The following is an 8,769-nucleotide window of genomic DNA, read 5'->3' on the forward strand; positions in this document are numbered from 1 at the left end:
GTAATCTAAATCTTAAGTTACACAATTCTTTCCTAGCTCCCTCTCATTCCGTGTGACCTAAATTTTGCTCCTTTGGTGCTCTTGCTCTCACATTCGGTCTGGATTCAGCTTTGTGTAACTTAGGGCAAATCCCAAAAACCATCCTGTTGTAGGCCATTTGGATACCAAAATAGAGCCGTTGCTGAATTCAAAATCAGATGGCCGTTGTTATGGACAGTTAACTCAATTCCGTCATGGATGCTTGGAGCTGGAAACTCTGAAGTTCCAACTGAGCACCAATTATCGAACGAGAAAGAGGTCCTTGATTCGTCCCCAATTTTTGACTTGATGAGGCAATTGGCTGCAGGTCTGAGGTGCAGCAGAGATCTCCATGTCCAGGTACATTCTTAAGGGACTTTGATTCTCCAAATGCATCTTTTCTTCATATAACTTTCAACCTTTATGAATAATAATCATATTTTTAGTTCAATGTTATAAAACACGTACTAAATGTTTTAGGTATTATACATTAATTATGAAAAATTAGTGTACTAATTCATCAACCAACATTGTTAATAAATGGAGTGATTGCAACAAACCATGAATTAGAAGAAAATATTTTAAATGGATCATGTTTGGCATATATTATTACTTGATCATTCAAATGGTTCACTGGAAGTTTAACAAATGTTCAGTGGCACCTAAATCGAGAGTCCTTTGACACTTGAATCCGTAAGAGCCCGCATTTTGGAATAATTAATTAGCTGTTCAATGGTACCTTGTTATATAATGCAGGCTCGTGCTTAACCAACCATGTTGTCTTTAATTAATGAATGATGATCCATTGTGGCTGATCAATCATATGGTTACGAAATTTGTCGAACCAAGAGTATTGAGCTCGCTCCATATGATAAGTCATTTGTTGTGCATGGAACAATTGAGGGACTCATAGCTTCTGATAGTTGTATACTGATACATCATACTTGTCCTCTCTAACTATATACTCCAGGGTTGAGATAAAATGGAGATAAATTTATTTTTTTCTTTTCGATAATCAAGATTGATATAAAACCAAACACAAGAGTTACAAAGTCAATGAGGCATACCCCTAGGAAAAACAACAGAACAAAACAAACAAACAACAGAAAAAACCAAAACAAACAACAGAACACTCCAAACCAAACAAACAACTGAAGTAAAAGCAAAGAAAAACAATTGAACAGAGAGTAACTCAAACAGACTAAGCCACCACCAATCAAAACCATGAGCAAATTGCAGCAGTATCAAAATGGAGTTAGATTTGGCAGTTGGATAAGATAAAAAAAAAAGGGCAGTTACCCAATATGGTCTCTGTACATCGAGGGTGCTAGGGCCTTGGAGGGACAGATTATCAACAATAATTAAGTGGCATGCAAGAAAAGTGGTAATGTTTCGATTGCAACAAATTCAAATGATATCTAAAAAAATTAAGTACCTTGCATATCAATGCTATATGTCTCTATTCTAAGTTTGCAACATAACTTACCTGTGTTAATCATAAGCTTTATTCTGAGAGTTCATACAATATCTAAATAAAGAGAACTCGGAATTGAAAACATACCATACAAATACATTATAATTTGCCTGAATTTTCTCAACCAGGCCTCCTACTCAATTGCAATATGCAACTCACCAGAGCCATCAGAAGAAGAAGCGGAATTTTTGGGGGAAGAAACGGAATCCAAAGGAATTTCCTGCTTGATTATAGCACGCCACTCTTCAATATATGCTGCTTTATCAGGATTTAGATTGGGAAGTTCACGCTGCTGAAGGATTTTCAGAATCTCTTCAGTTTCACCAAGAAGATGAGCTGCATGCTGGACAGTCTTCTCCCTCTTTTCTATGGCACTGCAAAAGCATTTCTTAGTTATAACACTTGGTAAGTTTGTGAGGCAAGCACCCAATATGTCTGCGATCATAATAGTTAATTCCTCTAGTAGTGTCTCATCAGTGTGGTCGTTGCAGCCTTCAAGGTCCAGCAACACAGTTTGGCTAATTCTGTACGTTTTATAAGCAGCAATAACCTTGATTCGCCAATTCGGAGGATTCTCCTTATGGTTTCCATTATCATTTGCCTTAAATTCCATCACTTTATTTTTTGCCATGTTAGCAAGTCTTGATAGAGTCTCCTTTCAGGTTTTTCCTTCAAGAGTGATTTTTCAGAGATCTTCATCTAGCCATTTGGAGAAAAGATCGACTCCTAACCAAACTATGTCTGCTGCATTTCTGAAGTTAGCCAAGTCTTCTTTGTCATTCAGTATTTCCTCTACTAGGTTGACATACAAGAGGCCCTCTCTCACACATCGAATCAACCGATTCACTTGGTGATTTTCAATGTTGGGAAGTGCAATGGCAATGCTTGTTAGGGTAACAACAGGAAGGGACCAACAATTAAGAGATTCTTCAGAATCTAAAGATGGAACTTGGTCGTTATCAAACTTTAACACCCCCATGAAACCAGTAGATTTTTCTAAAAGCTCTTTCAGATATTTAGGCTGCTGCTTTCTACCCTTCTTGATAAAATGATCAGTGGCATGTTTGTTGTTCTTCACGATCTGTAGTGGCAGTTCCTCCTCGCCTTCAAGATGAAAAACATAAAAGCTAAGATCTAGCTTTGTACCAGGTTTTGATTCTGATACTGTATGATTGTTTGAGGCATTAGATTCTGGCAGGAGCTTCCGCTTTAACTCCTTGCAGTAGTGGCAAAATGACAAAAATGGGCATATGAAGAAAATGGTGATGAGAAGAATCAATTTGCTAGCTATGACAATGAAAATCTGAAATTTTATACAGAAGCCAAGAAATAGATTCTTTGTGTAGTAAACAAGTTTTTGGCATTTTTGGCTCTGGATCTGTAATGCTAAACGGCCCTCTTTCCACCCAACCAGCCTTGCTATCCAATATTTTCTCTGAGAACCTCAATTTTGCAGCAATGAACCATCTAAATACTTGGCCAATTGAACCTACAAGCACTCCAATTCTCTGCATATGGTAAATAAATGCTTTTGACTCCCCATAATCTGATGTGGTACTCTGAGGGTAACTGGAGTAGCTGGGGTGCCTGATCATCTTGAAAGAGGCTTCTACTAAAATGAAAGTAGTCAGAAAGCAGATTGCCCCTGCAGCAGAGCTAGTCACGGAGCGTGCCATTACAAACTGAGGACTGCTTGTTTCTGCCAACATCCAATATTTTTTCGCATCCTTTTTCAGTGCATCAAATGTAAACTTTTCAGTTTACCTAATTCTTCACTTGAAGCCAATTTGTGCATACCAGCATACTTCAGTTGGATATGCTTTTTGGTAATTGGAACCATCAGAGCTGAGAAACTCAATATAACAAGCAAAACAAGCATGAAAAGCATAACTGCAATATGTTCTATTACAAGAAAATTACTCAATAGTCCGGTGTGTAATTGAATGCAGACATTCAAGAAAATGGTGATTACCAGAATACCTAAGGCTGTTAGGTTCATGAGAATTTCTGTGTCATCCATTGTTCCTAAAGATGGCATAAGATTACCCATTGCTGTAGACATGAAAATGGTGCTGCTAAGTTTAGCCAGTTGATCAGCCGTTGTTGGCATGTCAGTACTTATATCCATTGGTAGCTTCATAGCCACAGCTAACAATGTCAAAGTAGCAGCATTGAGAGTTAAAAATTTGCATGGAAACCAAAGTTTTTTGTGGCGGAACCCATGGAAGAGATCAGCAGCCATTGCAAGGGAGCAGACTAGAGATGCTGCTGCAACATACATGCCAATCCATGGCACCGGTGCTTTGTTTTTCAATTCCTGTTTCATTTGGTCGCCGGATTGAAGTTCCAAACTGCTGCCGTAGTAAGACATTCGTCTCCTCTCTTTTTCCTTTTCTTTTGGTTATTGTATGAGTGATACTGATGAAAGGAATGAAAGAGCTTGAGTTATATGCAGTTTTTTATTCTGCTAATGCTAATATATATATATATTTTCAATTAAAAAGCTTCCTTGCTGAATATTGTTTTTAGAAGTGAAAAACCCTCTCTCCATTAATCTATTATTAATTATTCCATAAAACAAGAGTCTGGTGGTGAGTGAACATTTCCTACATCTTTACTGGAAAATGTGGAGTATAAAGTTTTTGGTATTGGAAAAAACAAGAGCTAGCTAGCTAGCTTCTCTCTTCTTTTTTTTTTTTTTTTTTTGATTAGTAAAGATATATTAGAAAAACGTTCAAAAGGGGAACGCGTCCCTAATACACAAACACGAAAAAGCATAAGCCAAACCTACGGACCAACAGAGTCCAATAGAACAAAAAAATCATCAATTGAGGAGCAAACACTGCCTTTAACATAACAGAAAAGAGAGCGTAGAATAAGAGACTTAAGGTTTACAAAAGACGATTCCTTCCCTTCAAAGTGTCTGTTATTTCTCTCTCCAAATACACCACTAAACATAGTGTGGGGCGATCCTCCAAAAATCACAAGCATGACCAGAAACAGGGCATCTTCTCCAAGAATCAATTAATTGGAAAGAGTGCTTAGGCATTACCCACTGAACACCAAAAATGCTGAATATGAGATTCCAGCAATCAGTTGCAACAGGACAGTGCATAAGAAGATGGTTCACGGACTCACCATCAGTTTTACAAAGGCAACACTAGTTAACAATGATATTACCTCTCTTACGCAAATTATCTAATGTTAGAATTTTTCCCCAGGTAGCTGTCCAAACAAAGAAGGCAACTCTAAGAGGAGCTTTAGAGCGCCAAATACACTTCCATGGGAAATCATGTCCAATAAAATTAGACAAACACAAGAATATGGATCGAGCTTCGAATCTACCATGAAGAGAGGGGGTCCATAAAATATCGTCACAACCTCTGCCAGCATCCTTCTGTCTATACAATAGGTTCAAAAAAACGCAAACTTCAGCTATCTCCCAATCCTGAAAAGAACACCTAAACCGCACATCCCACATAATTCCACTGTTATCAAGATGATAACAGTCAATTACGTAAGCATGCTTATTCTCGGCAATGCTAAAAAGACGAGGAAAGGAAAGAGACAACAACTGATCACCACACCATAAGTCTTCCCAAAATCTAACATACGTACCATTTCGATCCTTGAACTGAATATGGGTGAAAAACACATCCCAACCTTTTCGAATGAACTTCCAAACGTCAACGCCCCCGGTAACAGAAACAAGACGAGAGAACCAACCTCCACTCTCCTCCCCAAAACGACACGAGATAACTCTTCTCCATTGATGATGACGCTCTTTACCGAATCTACATTACCACTTCCCCAATAAGGCTCTATTGAAAGGGACCAACTTTCGGATACCTAAACCGCCAAACTTCAACGGTTTGCAAACCTGCTCCCAATTAACAAGATGATACTTAAACTCCTCTCATTTTCCACCCCAAAGAAAATCTCTCTGAATTTTTTCGATTCGTTCAGCAATAGAGCATCGGATCTGAAGCAGAGATAAGAAATATGTGGGAAGGGACGAAAGGGTGCTCTTAATAAGAGTGACCTTCACCCCTTTCGAGAGATATTATTTTTTCCATCCCGCCAATCTTTTTTCATACCTGTTAATCACCGGATCCCAAGTCCCCACTCTCCTAGAGGAGATTCCTAAAGGTAATCCCAGATAAGGGAGTGGAAAAGCACACACTCCATACCTAAGAATAGCAGCTAAGTGGAAATATTGAAGACCTCCCCCACTGGGACAAGCATACTCTTTCCAACATTAATCTTAAGACCAGACACTGATTCGAAGCATGTAAGAATGCACCTCAAATACCTGAGTTGGGAAACATCAGCATCACAGAAAACCAATGTGTCATCTGCAAACAATAAATGGGATATCTCAATCTGGTTAGCAACATCTCTGCCAACAGTCAACCCCTTATGTAACCCAGATTCTCTGCCTTTTTTGTTAATCTACTCAGTCCCTCTATGACAATAAGGAAAAGAAAAGACGACAAAGGATCTCCTTGTCTCAATCCAAGTGAACTCGGAAAAAAACCAGCAGGAGAGCCGTTCATAAGCACCAGAGAACATTACTGAGGAGATGCAAGATTTAATCCATTTTATCCATTGATCCCCGAACCCCATTCTCCGAAGCAAGTAAAGAAGAAATTTCCAATTCACGTGATCATAAGCTTTCTCGATATCAAGTTTGCATAAGACATCAGGAACTTCACTCTTCAACCTGGAATCGACACATTCTCCTGCAATAAGAACGGAATCTAAAGTTTGTCTACCACCAACAAAAGCATTTTGTGACTCTGAGATGATTCCATCCAAAACATTTCGCATTCTAAGAACAAGGACCTTGGCAATAAGCTTATACATACACCCCACTAAACTGATTGGCCGAAAGTCCTTAATGTCAGAGGCGTTGCTCTTCTTAGGAATAAGAGCAATGAAAGATGCATTTAATGATTTCTCAAATGTGCCATGAGAATGAAATTCCTGAAAAGTGCCCATTACCTCATTACGCACCACCTCCCAGCTCTCTTTAAGAAACCGCATAGTGAATCCGTCTGGCGTTGGAGCTTTATCACCATTACAACTGGATAACGCCTTAAGAACTTCCTCTTCAGAGAACGGCATCTCAAGCTTATCACTATCCAGCGTAGAAATAGCATCGAAATGCAAACCATCAAGTTTTGGTCTCCGTTCCAAAGTCTCAGTATAGAGCTGCTGATAAAAAGAAACAATACCCCCACGCACCTCATCTTCTTTCCACAACTCTGTACCATTGACATGAATACGCCCAATATTATTGTATCTTCTATGAGCGTTAGCAAGTCTGTGAAAGAATTTAGTATTACGGTCACCTTCTTTAAGCCACAAAGCCCGAGATTTCTGACGCCACGATATCTCCTCCATAGTAGCAATCTCAGCAAAAGTCGCCTGACAAGACGCTCTTCTAGAGCGTAGAGAATCCGTATCTTGCCCTATCTCATCAAGACGATCAAGTTCAGCTATATCAGTCAGGACTCTATTTTTCTTCCATTCAAGATTACCAAACACTTCTTTATTCCACTTCTTAAGCTCAGATTTGAGAATCTGAAACTTCTTAGCAAGCACATAGCTAGTAGAGCCAATTAACGTTGTTTCCTCCCACCAGGACTGGACCTTCCCTTGGAAGTCCTCAACTCTCAACCACATATTTTCGAAACGAAATGGAGTTCGTCTAGATCGCATACCTCCACAATCAAGAACTAAGGGCACATGATCAGATGTGACTCTAACCAAAGCTGACTGAGTGACATCCGGGAACTTCTCCTCTCAATCTCCAGATCAGGAATCTATCAAGCCTCGATCAAGTAACTGGGTCTCTGCCGCTAGACCAAGTGAAAGTTGCCCCTTCCAAAGGCAAATCAATAAGAAGGTTACCATCAATAAAGTCAGAGAACTGGGTCATCTCCGAAGACCACCTCCCCCCTGTGGATCTTTCAAATGGAGACCGAATAGAATTGCAATCCCAGCCTAATCACCAAGGCAACGACCACAATTCCTTAATGTAGCTGAGTTCCTGCCAAAAAAACAAGTCTAACACAATCAATAACGGGTCCATAAACTCCAGAAAATACCTAACTGAAGTTATCATCTTCCATCTGAAACACGCAAGACAAAGAAAATAGCCCTTTCCAGATATTTGTTCTGGACATCCATCTACGGTCCCGCATAATAAAAAATGCCGCCTGATGTACCATAGGCGTTCAAGGCTTCCCAATCCACAAACCTACTTCCCCAAAGGCTTCTAACCACATCATCAGAAATAGAAGCCAACTTAGTTTCTTGCAAACAGATAACATGGGCATTCCACTTCTTCAAAGCAACTTTAACCACCTTTCTTTTGTCCGGATCATTTAATCCACGGACGTTCCATGTAATAATTCGTATCTTCATTGAGAACCAAAAATAATCAGTGCCCCTCCTCCCTGCTTCCCACTTCTAGTCCTTCCCCTTTCTTTATTCACCCCATTCTTCCCTTCGTAATTGACATTGGAAATAAGGTTCTTAACCTCCTGATCACCTTTCCGATGTGCATGTTTTCTATTTTTAACAACTTTTGTGTGTTTAAAGGTCTCTGCATTATTGTTTCCTGCCACAATATCATGAAGAATAGTTTGTGTTCGATCATCATCACCTTCCGATGAGACACCCAAAGCTTCGCTGACCTCGCCAATATTATCTAACACCCAGTCCATACCCAAATCGTTAACCGTCTCTAAGCAATCAGGGTGCGCAGTTGCTAAGGGTTCCATAATGTCCACATCAGATTGATCAATATCCCAGGCAAGAGGACAAATCTGTTGAGATTGATCATCAAAGTCCTCCCCTTTGCTTTCAACACTGTTCTGATACAAGTTTAATTGCAGATTCAACTCTGTTCCAGGGTCATCCATAAAATTTGTCATTAAATCAGGGGTAGAATTCATCCCAGTCATGGAGGGTAGGCCATTCAAGCCTTTTAGAGCAACACAGAGCTTAAGTTCATTAAGTAAAGTCACGGCTAAATCATCTGTCAGCCTAAAATGAAGGTCTCGTCCAACACAAACTGTCACCCCGTTGGAACAATCAATACTTCCGGACTTGGTCATTGAAGACAGTGATACGGCATCCCGTGGTACGATAGCTTCAGAAAAATCTCTCTTTTGATCCAAATGATCCTCCGCTCTACCTTAACCATTTCCCAGCACCTTACTCGAAGAAGGGGTAGAAGATGAGCTCTTAGGATGAGAGATAGAGGT

General features: G+C 39.7%; 1 long non-coding RNA gene across 2 annotated transcripts; it reads left to right on the plus strand.

Annotated features, from left to right (window-relative positions):
* Window positions 1–3,946, plus strand: LOC132304035 (uncharacterized). 2 transcript variants are annotated; one of them, XR_009481476.1, is made up of 3 exons: window positions 1–378; window positions 1,621–1,897; window positions 2,155–3,946. It is a non-coding gene; the product is annotated as an uncharacterized LOC132304035 (long non-coding RNA). The 2 variants fall into 2 exon arrangements; XR_009481475.1 differs by having other exon boundaries at window positions 1,621–3,946.
* The last annotated feature ends 4,823 nt before the right edge of the window (window positions 3,947–8,769 follow it).

This window comes from Cornus florida, unplaced genomic scaffold (assembly GCF_030987335.1).
Source record: "Cornus florida cultivar Cherokee Brave unplaced genomic scaffold, ASM3098733v1 CherokeeBrave_3.0.0_Hap2_Chr04, whole genome shotgun sequence".
Classification (NCBI taxonomy): domain Eukaryota; kingdom Viridiplantae; phylum Streptophyta; class Magnoliopsida; order Cornales; family Cornaceae; genus Cornus; species Cornus florida.